The sequence below is a fragment of the Chiloscyllium punctatum genome, chromosome 8, assembly GCF_047496795.1.
Source record: "Chiloscyllium punctatum isolate Juve2018m chromosome 8, sChiPun1.3, whole genome shotgun sequence".
Classification (NCBI taxonomy): Eukaryota; Metazoa; Chordata; class Chondrichthyes; order Orectolobiformes; family Hemiscylliidae; genus Chiloscyllium; species Chiloscyllium punctatum.
In genome coordinates this window covers 73406063-73422022 of record NC_092746.1, presented here as the reverse complement: position 1 = coordinate 73422022, position 15960 = coordinate 73406063, and positions in this window count along the sequence as shown.

Here is a 15960-nt window from a genome sequence, read left to right as displayed (position 1 = left end):
GAGGGACGTTTTTAATGCAAAACAATACCCTAGAGAACCACATCAAAAAATAAATAACAATAAACAACATGCTGACTGAATTACATATAATAGGTTTGTAATTAACCATTTAATTGCCTTGAGAGTAAGCTGTTTAGATTCCGTAAAGGGCATCTACAGATTGAATTTAAAAACAAGAATGCTAAATACTTAGCAGGTTAGGTAGCATCTCTGAAGAGAAATAAAGGTTTCAAGTCAAGATGGTTTCATTTCCTATTTTCAGCACGTGCCCTATTTTAATATTGTATCTACATGTTGGGATCCCTAAAATTCCACGCTTTACAAGTTCAATTTCGTTAGCAACCTTTTAATATGGTTTTAGCTATCTGCTCACAGTGTAAGTTGAAAGCTAAGATAGATCATAAAAATAGCAAATCAACACTCGCTATAGATCACCCTAACTTGTGAATGAGTCTCTGTCCTCTACTTTTAGCCTTGAACTATGGCCAGTCTACCTCAGATTACCCGGGGGATAATCTTTCAAAATGTGTACAACTGGTGAAGCTAGCTGTTTCTCACTACTACTTGGCAGATTATAGGTTTTCTCCAATAACAGACATCTGCCAACAAGCCAAAAATATACTTTGCTTACCACACTGATGAGTAATGTGAAGTGGGTCTCTGTGCAAATGTGATGCCAGATATGGAGGTTGTAATAACAATTGGTAAGCTGTATCAAAGAAAGTATCCTAATGACAATTTGCAACAGACAGAGTACTGATCATTACTGAACCTGGCTGTGTTTGCAAGTGTCAGAATACTATGTCCTATGTTAGTTATGATTAGAGTCATAGAGATGGACAGTACAGAAACAGACCCTTGGGTCCAACCCGTCCATGCTGATCAGATATCTCAACCCAATCTAGTCCCACCTGCCAGCACCCGGCCCATATCCCTCCAAACCCTTCCTATTCATATACCCATCCAAGTGCCTCTTATATGTTGCAATTGTACCAGCTTCCACCACTTCCTCTGGCAGCTCATTCCATACACGTACCAACCTCTGCATGAAAAAGTTGCCCCTTAGGTCCCTTTTATATCTTTCCCCTCTCACCCTAAAGCTATGCCCTCGAACTCTGGACTCCCCCATCCCAGGTAAAAGACTTTGTCTATTTATCCTATCCATGTCCCTCAATTTTATAAACCGCAATAAGGTCACCCCTCAGCCTCCGATGCTCCAGGGAAAACAGCCCCAGGCTCTCCCAATAGCTCAAATCCTCCAACCCTAGCAACATCCTTGTAAATCTTTTCCGAACCCTTTTCAAGTTTCACAACATCTTTCCGGTAGGATGGAGACCAGAATTGCACACAATATTCCAACAGTGGCCTAACCAATGTCCTGTACAGATACAATATGACGTCCCAACTCCTGTACTCAATACTCTGACCAATAAAAGAAAGCATACCAAATGCCTTCTTCACTATCCTATCTACCTGCCTCCACTTTCAAGGAGGCTATGAACCTGCACTCCAAGATCTTTTTGTTCAGCAACACTCCCTTACCATGAAGTGTAGAAGTCCTGCTAAGATTTGCTTTCCCAAAATGCAGCACCTCGCATTTATCTGAATTAAACTCCATCTGCCACTTCTCGGCCCATTGGCTCATTTGATCAAGATCCTGTTGTAATTTGAGGTAACCCTCTTTGCTGTCCACTACACCTCCAATTTTGGTGTCATCTGCAAACTTACTAACTGTACCTCTTATGCTCGCATCCAAATCATTTATGTAAATGACAAAAAGTAGAGGACCCAGCACTGATCCTTGTGGCGCTCCACTGGTCACAGGCCCCTAGTCTGAAAAAACCGTCCACCACCACCCTCTGTCTTCCTTCTCTGAACCAGTTCTGTATCCACATGGTGCGTTCTCCCTGTATTCAGTGAGAGCTAACCTTGCTAATCAGTCTCCCATGGGGAACCTTTGTTGAACGCCTTACTGAAGTCCATATAGATCACATCAACAACTCTGTCCTCATCAATCCTCTTTGTTACTTCTTCAAAACACTCAAATTTGTGAGACATGATTTTCCACACACAAAATCACCCCTAATCAGTCCTTGCCTTTCCAAATACTTGTACATCCTGTCCCTCAGGATTCCCTCCAACAACTTGCCCACCACCGACATCAGGCTCACTGGTCTATAGTTCCCTGGCTTGTCCTTACTACACTTCTTGAAGAGTGGCACAATGTTAGCCAATCTCCAGTCTTCCGGCATCTCACCTGTGACTATCGATGATATAAATATCTCAGTAAGAGGCCCAGCAATCACTTCTCTGGCTTCCCACAGAGTTCTAGGATACACCTAATCAGGTCCTGGGGATTTATCCACCTTTAACCGTTTCAAGACATCCAGCACTTCCTCCTCTGTAATCTGGACATTTTGCAAGGTGTCACCATCTATTTTGCTACTTTCTATATATTCCATATCCTTTTCCACAGTAAATACTCATGCAAAATACTTGTTTAGTATCTTCCCCATTTTCTGTGGCTCCACACAAAGGCCGCCTTGCTGATCTTGTGAGGCCCTGTTGTCTCCCTAGTTACCCTTTTGTCCTTAATGTATTTGTAAAAACCCTTTGGATTCTCCTTAATTCTATTTGCCAAAGCTGTTTCATGTTCCCTTTTTGCTTCCTGATTTCCGTCTTAAGTATACTCCTACTTCTTTTATACTCTTCTAAGGATTCACTCGATCTATCCTGTCTATACCTGACATATGCTTCCTTGTTTTTCTTGACCAAACCCTTAATTTTTTAATCATCCAGCATTCCTTATACCTACCAGCCTTTCCTTTTACCCTGACAGGAATATACTTTCTATGGATTTTTGTTACCTCATTTCTGAAAACATCCCATTTTCCAGCCGTCTCTTTACCTGCGAACATCTGCCCCCAATCAACTTTTGAACATTCTTGCCTAATACTGTCAAAATTGGCCTTTCCGCAATTTAGAACTTCAACTTTTAGATCTGGTCTATCCTTTTCCATCATTATTTTAAATCTAATAGAATTATGGTCGCTGGCCCCAAAGTGCTCCCCCACTGACACCTCAGCCACCTGCCCTGCCTTATTTCCCAAGAGTAGGTCATGTTTTGCACCTTCTCTAGTAGGTAGATCCACAGACTGAATCAGAAACTTTTCTTATACACACTTAACAAATTCCTCTCCATTTAAACCCTTAACACTATGGCAGTCCCAGTCTATGTGTGGGAAGTTAAAATCCCCTACCATAACCACCCTATTATTCTTGCAGGTAGCTGAGATCTCCTTACAAGTTTGTTTCTCAATTTCCCTCTGACTATTAGGGGAGTCTATAATACAATCCCAATGAGGTGAGCATCCCTTTCTTATTTCTGAGTTCCACCCAAGTAACTTCCCCGGATGGACTTCCAGGAATATCCTCCCTCAGCACAGCGCTAATGCTATCCCTTATCAAAAATGCCATTCCCCTTCCTCTCTCGCCTCCCTTTCTATCCTTCCTGTAGCATTTGTATCCTGGAACATTAAGCTGCCAGTCCTACCTATCCCTGAGCCATGTTTCTGTAATTGCTATGACATCCCAGTCCCATGTTCCTAACCATGCCCTGAGTTCATCTGCCTTCCCTGATAGGCCCCTTGCATTGAAATAAATGCAGTTTAATTTATTAGTCCTACCTTGTCCCTGCCTACCCTGACTGTTTGACTCACTTCTGTTCTGAACTGTACCAGTCTCAGATTATCTCTTTCCTCACTATCTCCCTGGGTCCCACCTTCCCCACCTTACTAGTTTAAATCTTCCTGAGCAGTTCTCGCAAATTTCCCTACCAGTATATTAGTCCCCTTCCAATTTAGGTGCAATCCGTCCTTCTTGTACAGGTCATTTCTACGCCAAAAGAGATTCCAATGATCCAAAAATGTGAATCCTTCTCCCCTACACCAGCTCCTCAGCCACGCATTCATCTGCTCTATTCTCCTATTCCTGCCCTCACTACTGCATAGCACTGGGAGTAATCCAGATATTACTACTCTCAAGGACCTCCTTTTTAAATTCCTGCCAAACTCTGTAATCTCCCTTCAGAATCTCAAGCTTTTCCCTTCCTATGTCGTTGGTTCCAGTGTGGACAATGATCTCTTACTGGCCCCTCTCCCCCTTAAGAACATTCTGCACCCTCTCTGAGACATCCTTGATCCTGGCACCAGGGAAGCAACACACCATTCTGATTTTTGGCTGCTGGCCACAGAAACGTCTGTACCTCGGATTAGAGAGTCCCTAACACAATTGATCTCTTGGAACCTGACGTATCCCTCATTGCATTAGAGCCAGTCTCAGTGCCAGAAACTTAGCTGTTCGTGCTACGTTCCCCTGAGAATCCATCACCCCCTTCATTATCCAAAACAGCATACTTGTTTGAAATGGGTACAGCCACAGAAGGCTCCTGCATGAGCTGCCTACCTCTCTCACCTTTCCTGGAGTTACACCAGCTGTGTGACTGTATCTGAGATTCCCCCCACCCCCCTCACCCCATTCCTATAATTGCCATCCATCACATACTGTTGCTGTTGCAAATTCCTCATTGCTTCTAACTTTCTCTTCAACCAATCAATTTGATCTGATAAGATTTGCAACCAACAGCATTTATGGCAGATATAATCCGCAGTAACCCCTAAACTCTCTTTAAACTCCCATATCTGACAAGAAGCACATATCACTGCAAAGGCCATTTTTGCTCCTTCACAATTTACAGACCCAGAAAATAACACCATCTTATTCCTCTACAAAACACTGCCTCAGGTTAAATTAAACTTAAAATATAAGCCATAACTATTAATGAAGAGACATATCTTAAAAAACATATAATCAAGAAAGAACCCACTCTACTCACTATTGCAAACTTTCTGTAGGTCACACTTAAAAACAATACACTTATCTGCTTCTGTGCTGTGAACTTCGCCCAGATAGTTCCTCAAGATCAGTTGTGAATTTCACTTAGTTTTCCCAGATGCACTCCAATGTCCAGCGATACATGAATTCTGCAATTATTAATCAATTCAGGTTGTGTAAAGAATTTCATCATAAACCAATTGAAGATCCTCCATTGGTCTTGCAGTGTGTTGCATTTTTACATGCTCAAAGCTACATGTACCAACACACAACCTTGTTTTATGTAGATAACAATATTCATATGTTCATTTTTCACATGGAGAAAGAAACTGCTAATTTTTTCTGTAATCCCATGGCAAGACCCTGTCCAATCAGACGTCTGCTTGATCTGAAGACTAAGATCGACAGTAAACTCTTCCTGCTTTATTTCAATAATGGTCTAACTTGTCAGCACATTCTGCTGTACACATTGGTGTCTGTTTCCTTCCACTCAAGTCGGTTTCTTGCGTCCTAAACCTGATGAGTGTAAGACACAAAGCTCTGATGTCTATTCAATGCTTTTCAACACTTAGAAAACTCAATTATGAGTTTACAAATTATTCAGGCTCAGCAAAAAGCTTACAGTGATGGCTGGGACAGAGCATTCTGTGGGGAAAAAAAACTTTCCTTCTCAAGCCACTACGGAAATCATTATTGGTACGAGAACCCAATTATTGGGAGAATTCAGGGAATTGGGTAAGTAGAGGTGAACAAGGGTCGGGAGGTTATATTGCAGCTTTCCAGGACATTGGTTAGAACACTTTTGGAATATTGCATGCAATTCTGTTCTCTTTCCTATCAAAAAGATGTTGTGAAACTTGAAAGGGTTCAGAAAAGATTTAGAAGGATGTTGCCAAAGTTGGAGGATTTGAGCTATAGGGAGAGGCTGAATACTCTGGGGCTGTTTTCCCTGGAACATTGGAGGCTGAGGGGTGACATTATAGACATTAATAAAACCATGAGGGGCATGATTAAGGTAAATAGACAAGGACTTTTCCCTCAGGTGGGGGAATCCAGAACTAGAGGGCATAGGTTTAGGGTGAGAGGGGAAAGATATAAAAGGGTCCTAAAGGGTAATTTTTCACACAGAGGGTGGTGCATGTATAGAATGAGCTGCCAGAGGAAGTGGTGGAACCTGGTACAATTGCAGCATTTAAGAGGCATCTGGATGGATATCTGAATGGGAAGAATTTAGAGGAATATGGGCCAAATGCTGACAAATGGGACGAGATTAAGTAAGGATATCTGGTTGGCATGGACAAGTTGAACCGAAGGGTCTGTTTCCGTGCTGTACTTTTCTATGACTCTAACTAATTTAGTTCTAGTTTATAAAATCACAGCGTGTGTTTTAAATTTCACCTCCCAATACATAGTTATGTTTATAATGTTTTGGATGTACTGACTCATTGTGCTAGTTGTATCATTCCTTCTCCCGCCACTATACACAATTCTAATACTGTCCAAATTTCTTTCTCCCCCTACAGCTGGGCAAAATAGAATACTTCCTTCTACCCTTCTCCCTACTATTTAAAATGTATCTTTTCATGGAAATTTAGAGCATCACACTAATGGAAGTTCCAATCCAAACTGCTCACCACGTTGATCAGGATTAAAATAGAGGTGTGAAAAGAACTGGAGATACTAAAATTAGGATCTCAGTTTCATTTTTATGTGCTTGAGGTTTCCAGTTTAGGGAACTATTGTGTAGTATTTGACTACTGCCAATATTAGCATCAAATGCAATAGTTTATAATCACAAAAGTCAATCTGTATCATTGCATTTAATCCTCTATTTATCATTCTAATGGATTAAAAGTTGGAACTTCTTTTATTCATTCCTGGAATGTGCGCATTGTTGGTTTATTGCCAAACAGCATTTATTGCCCATCACTAGTTAGCTTTAAAATCTGGAGGACAGCTGCATTCTTGAACAGCAGGTGTCCATTTAGTTTAGGTAAACCCACAATGCTGTTAAAGCAGAAGTAGTTCCAGGTATTTGATCCAGAAACTATGCTGCACAGTGAAACACATCCAGATCAGGATGGTGAACAGTTTGGAGGGGAACTTGCAGGTGGTGATGATCCCACCTACGAGCTGCCCTTGTGCTTCTGGATTGTAGTGGCTTTGGATGTGAAGGTCCTGAACAAGGAGCCTTCATGAATTTGTGCAGTGTACCTACCAGATTAGATTGTACATAGTGCTGTTGATCTCTTGATCCTTGGGAATTTATTTAGACAGTTCATTAGTTCTCAGACGTTGCACTGGACTCCAGTACTCAAGAGTTGGGAAGAGTCTCTTGGCCATGGTGGTGGCTGGAGTATTGGCAGCAATGAGGTGGCTTTGGCAGAAGTGATGTCAAGGGCCTGGTCAGTAGCAGTGAGGGCTGTTTCAGCCTGCTACCTCCTTGGTGCTGAAGCCTCAGACAGCTTTGGTATATGTAGACTGTGACGGTGTCCTGCAGCCACTTAGTAAATGAAGAAGAGTTGGATGGAACAAAAAATGAAATTTGTCCTAATTTTGTATGATTTATTTCTTTTCATAATTTATGCAATTAAAATGGCCCTGGCTAATGGCAACATATATACGTTTTACTGTATTTTCATAAATAATGAATAAGTTACTGTTACTGAGCGTCAGTGATGGAGGGAGTGAAAATTTATGAATATGGTGCCAATCAAGTGGGCTGCTTGTCCTGGATGGTGTTGAGCTTCTTGACTGCTGCACTCATCCAGATAAGTGAGAAGTATTTGATCATATTCCTGACTTGTGCCTTGTAGATGGTGGACAGGCTTTGGGAATTCAGGACATGAGTCACTTGCTGCTTGAGTTTTAGCCACTGTATTTACAATGGCTGGTTCAATCTGGTTTCTCATCAAACCCCAGCAAGATGGTGAGCATTCTGTGATGGTAATAAATTGAATGTCAGGGTGATGGGTATTACTTGCCACTCATCAGCCCAAATATTCATATAGTCCAGGTCTTGCTATATTTGGACATGGACTACTTCACTGAAGAGTCTGAAATGGTACTAAACATATGCAGTCATCAGCGAATGATCCCACTTCTCACCTTAAATGGAGGGAAGGTCATTAAGTAGCTGAAGATGATTCAGCCTTGGATCTTACCTGAAGAATTTCTGCAGGGATATTCTAGAGCTGAGCTGACCTACCTCCAACAACTGCAACCATCTTCTTTTGTGCTAGGCATGACTGTAAACAGCAGAAGGATTCCCCCCTCCCCAACCCCAATTCCCACTGACTAACTTTTCCAGGACTCCTTGATGCCACACTCAATCAAATGTCACCTTGATGTCAGGAGTAGTCACTCTCCCCTCACTTCTGGAATTCTGTTTTTTTTTGTCTAGGTTTGTCTCAAAGTGGTTATGAGATCAGGAGCCAGGTGGCCCTGGCAGAAGCCAGACTAAGCATCGATGAGCAGGTTAATGCTGATCAAAGCTAGACTGATGGTGCAGTAACTGATTGGGTTGGATTTGTCCTGCTGTTTATGCTTATGTCTTCTATGGGCAATTTTCCACATTGTCAGATAGATGCCAGTGTTGTAGCTGTACTGGGACAGATTAGCTAGGGGTGCAGCAAGTTTTGGAGCACAGGCCTTCAGTACTATTGCCAGAATGTTGTCAGGATCTATAGCCTTTGAAATATTCAGTGCCTCCAACCTCTTGATATCATAATGAGTGAATTGAATTGGCTGAGGATTGCTGCAAATGTTTTAGCCTTGTCCTTCACACTTAGATGTTGGGCTCCTCCATCACTGAGGATGGATACATTTGTGGATCCTCCTCCCCCAGTGGGTTGTTTAGTTGTTCACCAAAATTCACAATGTGTGGCTGACCGCAGAGATCGGATTAGATCTGATCTTTTAGTTGTGGAATTGCTTACCTCTGCCTATCATTTGCTGTTTAAGTTGTTTGATATGCAAGTAGTCTTGTTTTAAGGCTTTACCGCATTGACACCTTATTTTAGGTATGCCTGGTGCTTCTGTTGCCATGTACTCCTGCATTGTTCATTGAACCAGGCAAGATACAACTCTGGATTGAAGGAAAAGATAGAGTGGAGGATATGCTGGGTCATGCAGATCGCGCTTGACTATAATTCTGCTGCTTCTGAGAGCCCACACTGCCTCATGGATGTCCAGTATTGTTTTGCTGAATCTGTTAGAATTCTGATCCATTAAGCCCAGTAATAGTGACACAAAGCAGTCTGGAGAATACTCTCAATGCAAAGATGAACTGCAGTAAATTATGAAAATGGAAGTTATGTAAACAATCTCACCAACAGATAAGATGCTATTTCTATGCACAGGAAGAAAGTGAGGACTGCAGATGCTGGAGATCAGAGTCGAGAGTGTGGTGCTGGAAAAGCACAGCAGGTCAGGCAGCATCAAGGAGCAAGAGATTTGACATTTCGGGCATAAGGTCTTCATCAGGAGTAAGATTTCTATGCACAGATTGTATTCAGAGTTACTGTGAACATGTTGGAGTACAATCTCACTGGCAATTACATAAATTACCAAGCACTAAGTTTTTGCTGATGTGGAGAAATCATGTCAGCAATATGACCTGCAACTCAGTCATGGAATTGATTACAATCATGGGTTTGTACAGAATAAATGTCCAGTAGTGTAATAGTATTTTGAACAGAATGGACTGATGCATGGAACAGGCTGTGTTTATGACCTAGAACTTTAAAACATGGATTTGCCAATTTGTATTATTTTAACTGGATTGCCACCAATGTTAAACAAACACTGATGGATGAAAAATCTCAGCTTGTGTTTCAGAACTGTATTTGTTTTAATAACAATTCTTCCTCAATTATTCAAACTTGACAGGGAAGTAGAAATTGTTGTAATGCCATTGGATCAAAGCAATAGGGCTGAAATTGAGATAATTGTCTTAATATAAATTGCACTATAGTACTGCCATTTCCATTAATAGATGTCACCTATTCTACATTCCAAAAAGCCATGTTCTTATTTGCATTGTTAAATATCTTGAATCCTTGATAGGCAGAAATCTTGACATACTTTTGGATTTTTGATATTTTTTGGAAAATATTGGTGAAATTTTGCAATAAACAAGTTAATTTTACTTGGAAATCTTTAGGCAATTGTACCAATTGCTTTCCAATTCTAAAATTTAAAAGGAAATTTCTGTTCCAAGTATCTTTCAAGAAAAAATTGCATTGCTAATGGCCCTTTTGTGTACTAGTCTTGTCCATCAGGGGACTATTGCCTATGTTTGTTTCTGAAATTTAGGAAATTTGTAGAAAATCTGATATTCAACATGAAAGCTATATATTTGCAAGTGCTATATAATGATTAGATTCCTTACAGTGTGGAAACAGGCCCTTCAGCCCAACCAGTCCACACCGACCCTCTGAAGAGTAACCCACCCAGACTCATTTCCCTCTGACTAATGCACTGAACACTATGGGAAATTTAACATGTCCAATTCACCTAACCTGCACATCTTTGGACTGTGGGAAGAAATTGGAGCACCCGGAGGAAAACCCACACAGACACTGGGAGAAGGTGCAAACTCGACACAGACAGTCACCCGAGGCTGGAATTGAACATGGTACCCTGGTGCTGTGAGGCAGCAGTGCTAATCACTGAGCCACTGTGCCACCTCTAATATGAGACGTTTTCAAAGATGCTTGCAAGTGTGACACAAATGCCCGAATGTCAACTGTCACATCTGAGAGTTACTATCTGATTAAAGTGGGCAAATGGCCATGCCATCTGTGAACCATAATGCATTGCCATAATAACCAATGACAAAAGCAGCTTGGCACAGTGCCAAGCCTGAAAATAACAACCTACAATGTCACTTCATAGTTTCAAATGTGACACTTGTAGAAGAAACCACCTTCTTAGTCATCAGCAGGAGTGCACCACATCAAAATGTATTCCAATTACCTTTCGTGAATAGAAGGGTACCAACACATGTAAAAAAAAAAATTCCTTAGCAGCCTCTTTGTAGCTTCCTTCCTAATGCTGGTAATATTTTTGATTAGTGTGGTGGTGTACAGATTGCACTATTCTTCACAAAGTTCTGGTAATATTTCTCTTCAGAAGCACTGAGAAACACATTGACAATTTTCCATAGTTCAGCAAAGCAAGGAAGCAATTTGTTTCCAGACCTACTAGCCACACCTCTAGAATTGAGTTTTTTCAATGAGCACATTATTAGTAAGGAGAACATGAGGACTGCAGATGCTAGAGACCCAAGCACAGGTGTACTGGAAAAGCACGGCAGGTCAGGCAGCATCCGAGGAGCAAGAGAATCAACATTTTGGGCATAAGCCCTTCATCAGGAATGAATCAGGTTATTAGTAAGTGCAGTTTCCTGACACTGCCAACATCTTCAGTCAAGTTGCTTATGATTGAAAGTGGTTGATGGATGGTAATTGGCTGGATTGGATTTGTTCTTTTGTGGAAAGGGTATACCTGGATAATGTTTCAAACTTGTCATGTAAATGCCAATGTTGTAGCTGTACTGGAAAAGCTTGACTGGACTAGTTGCTAATTCTGGAATATATGAGCCAACAATGGCCAATTCAGGTGATGTTACAGACTTAGAAATAGGCAGACTTAGTTTGAAGTTAAGCCAACATTGAAGTTACATTTAATTGTTGCCAGACAGAAGACCCAGTCAGTAGCTAGAAAATGAATTTTGGAACGGAAACCAAAAATAGTTCCGTCATTCAAATACTTAATTGGAGAATTGTGCTCACCCATTGCTGGATGTCGGATAAGCAGTCTGATAATTTAGCTTCAGTGAAGGCAGTCATCCATGAACATGAAACAAAATACTGTGCTTTCAGATTATGTCACACAAGTGCAGTAAGTGGATAAGAAATAGCAGTGAACTTGGGGTAGATTCTTGGAAGCACCAAAGGAAATGGTGTAGGAGTATGATGAACAGCCATTGTAAGTGATTCTCTGAGTACAATTGTATAAAAATGGATCCAGGTAAGTCCAATCTCACCCAGCCAGACAGCATTGGAGAGGTGCTGGAGGGGATGGCATGGTCCACCATTTCAGAAGTTGCAAACAGGAAGGATGCATGAAGAAAGTTTAATTTTATCACAGTCATATACGATGTAATTTACTATGAAAAAGAAAATGGCTATAAATGTGAGCAACAAAAACTGCGAAAATCTGCTTTGGATGTAAGCTATAATCCTCTGCATGGACTCAAGCAAGATATGGAATCAGTTTGTGTCAAGGTATGAAGTAGAAAAAGTAAGAGGTCACTTACAGGTGTCGTTCAAAGGCCACCTAACAATAATAACTGTAAAACAAAGTATCCAGATAGAAGTAAATGGTGCATGTAAGAAAGGTACCAAATAATAATTGGTGACTTCAATTTACATGCAAATGAGATAAACCAGATTTGCAAAAGTAGCCTGGAAAGTTAGTTCGAGTGTAACTTGGACACTTTCTAACAATTGTACATTCTACAGCCAATGAGAGAGTACGTTGTTCTAGTATAGGTACAATATAGAATAGATTATTCTAGTATAGGTAATTAACATTTAGGTAGAATTAATCAATAATGTAATGTTAAAGTGTCTAAGTGACAATGATCACCATTGACAGAATTTCATATTCAGTTTGAAAAGGGAAAAATATAATCTAAGACTCCTGTATTAAACCTGAATAATGATAATAATTAGGGAATGAACTAGGAAATTAGGTTAAAAGGCAGGGCAATGGCAGACTTTTAAGGGAATATTTAATAACTGTCAGTGAAGATTCATCCCACTAAGAGTGCAAGACTCTTAGAGAAGAGTACATCATCTGTACTGAATAAGGTGGGTAAGAATAGATTTGGAAGAGACATTCCATATCTATGAAGATCAGTATAGTTGAGAAAATTACACAGATTTCAAAAACTAGCAAGAAGTGACAAAAGTAAAGAATGAAAGAAAGCTTTCTTTTTTTAAATGATAAGTTTCTATAAGTATTTAAATTGTAAAACACTAACTACAGTCTTGATCCTCTCGAGGTTCTGAGAAATTGATAGTGGAAAACAAGGAAATGTCAGAGGCATTGAACAGGAATTTTGCATTAGTCTTTACTATAGTTGACTTAGAAAATTCATGAGGATTCTTGAAAATCAAGAGATGGTGGGAGTGGAGAACTTCAAAAAATGACTATCACCAAGGAACTGGTGCTGGGAAAATTATTAGACCTATGGCCTGGGACCTGAGGGTGCTAAAAGAACTGACTGCAGAGATAAGCAAGGCATTAGTTATAATCTTCCAAAATATCCAAGTTTCTATAAGGATCCCAGTGGATTAACTATTAAGAAATATAACAGTTTTATTCAAGAAAGGGGGGGAAATAGAAAGCAGAAACCAGAGGCTAATCAGACTTACATTTGCCATAGAGAAATTGTGAGAATCCATTATTAAGGAGGTTAAAGCAGAAAACATAGAAAATCATCATGGATTAGATCTTCCGACTATGGTGGTAATACCTTATTTCCAATGCTGATTGAACAAAATGTAAAGTACATGCTTACCTCTGGAGCAATTCTATGTGTGAACTTCCACCAGGAGTCTGCCAAGCTGAAGCAGTCTAGTCTGGCAAGGAATCCATGCAGCATGATATGGGCTCGATTGGTGTTGAAACTATGGACTTTTCTTGACATTAGATACCATAATCCAAGATATAAAGTCCTGAAGGCATTTTGACAGATGTTAAGGGAAGGTAAAAGAGAGGGAATAGGATGACAGATAGATGGTTGAGTACAGGGTAGACCTAGTGGTTGGGACAGGACTACAGTTGGGGCAGGTCCAATTGGGATGGGGAGGATTGTCTTGGGAATCAGTTATGAGGGGGCAATGAGATGACTACAGGATTAGAAGGAAGGATGTCAGGTGGCCATGCAGAAATAACAGAGGTACACGGAGAGCAGCATGATTATTTGAAGAGTGAATTTCATAGTTAAACAGGAGTTTTAGCAAATTTTCATTCCTCTAAATTCTTTTGACTGTTCACTATTCAGGTAAGTCAGTTGAAACTCTGAAGTTGAGAGTTGGGGATTTTTGAGGGTTCCAGGTGCTGGGTAGTTGCCCACTGTAAGTTTTAACTTCCCAGGCAATTACTGCATGGTCAATGCATAAGGGCTTCTGCATGACCCCAACAAGCATTTTCAAAGGTACGCCTAAGAATCTAGAAACAGGAAGATTTAAGCTAACCGGTTTTGGTGGAATCAATATGACTTGGTGGGAGGGAATTTCAGTTTAACTTATTTATTTAAAATATCTATACCCAGTGCAGAGGTCCACAAAATATGGGTCACAACCCCAATGAGGTCACAGAGATTCTCCAGGTCAGCAATGGCAACTGTGAAGAGGAGACTGCTCAGACTGGGTGCTCCAGCTCCACAGCCTGGATTGATGATGCCAAACAGACGGTGAGCCCAAAGCATCCTCCAACATCAGAAATGACTCTTTCAGCCAGATAAGTGGGCCAGGGATGTCTATGTGCTGACTTGATGTAGGGCCTAGGCCAGCAACAGTAACTCCAGAACGTGTGAAAATCTGATATAACATGGCAGATACAGGACAGTGAGTGGCAGCTTCAAACTTTTACAGTGTTACTGCTCCTCCCTGTTGCAAGGGCTCCTCAGCCTGGATTGCAGGCTCAACTTAAAAGGCACAATCAACTTGACCAAAAGGGGAGAAGGTAAGCGAGGCTGTTGGCTAAGTGAGTTAGTGTGAGGAGTGGAGTTAGGAAGAGGGGTTGCTGAGTTGAGTGAGGCTTTGTAAGAAGGGTTGCTGAGTGAGTGAGCATGCTAGGGTAAGAAGCAAAATTGGGATAAGTGGCTGATAACCCCCTCCACCGCTGTTGCACAGTGGCAGTCGTGCGTACCATCTACAAGATACATTGCAACATCACCCTGAGATGTTAGAGCAGAAGTAGGCCATTTGTGAAGTTTGTTCTGTTGTTCAATGACATCACAACTGATCTGTTCATCCTCAACTCCACTTTCCTGTCTTTTCTCCAATAACTCTTGATTCCTTTACAGATTAAAACTCTGTTCCCTGGCCAACACCTATCTCAGGCTTGCTGCAATACTCCAGCAAAGCTCAACACAAACTGGAAGAACAACGAGATTTCGATCAGATGGGCCAATGGGCTGAGAAGTGGCAGGTGGAATTTAATTTAAATAAGTGTGAGGCACTGCATTTTGGGAAAGCAAATCTTAGCAGGTCGGGGGGGGGGGGGGATGCTGAACAAAGAAACCTTGGAGTGCAGGTTCATAGCTCCATGAAAGTGGAGTCACAGGTAGATAGGATAGTGAAGGTGGTGTTTGGAATACTTTCCTTTATTGGTCAGAGTATTGAGTACAGGAGTTGGGAGGTCATGTTGCAGCTGTACAGGACATTGCTTAGGCCACTGTTGGAATATTGTGTGCAATTCTGGTCTCCTTCCTATCGGAAAGATGTTGTGAAACTTGAAAGGGTTCAGAAAAGATTTACAAGGATGTTGCCAGGATTGGAGGATTTGAGCTATAGGGAGAGGTTGAATAGGTTGGGTCTGTATTCCCTGGAGCATCGGAGGCAGAGGGGTGGCATTATAGAGGTTTATAAAATTATGAGGGGTATGGATAGGATAAATAGACAAAGTCTTTTCCCTGGGGTCGGGGAGTCCAGCACTAGAGGGCATAGGCTTAGGGTGAGAAGGGAAAGATATAAAAGAGACCTAAGGGGCAACCTTTTCACACAGAGAGTGGTACGTGTATGAAATGAGCTGCCAGAGGAAGTGGTGGAGGCTGGTACAATTGCAACATTTAAAAGGCATCTGGATGGGTATATGAATAGGAAGGGTTTAAAGGGAGATGGACCAGGTGCTGGCAGGTGGGACAAGATTGGGTTGGGATATCTGGTCGGCATGGATGGGTTGGACTCAAGGGTCTGTTTCCATGCTGTACATCTCTATGACTCTATGAACAGCACTTCATTTTTCTCATTGGGGTCCCTGCAGGCT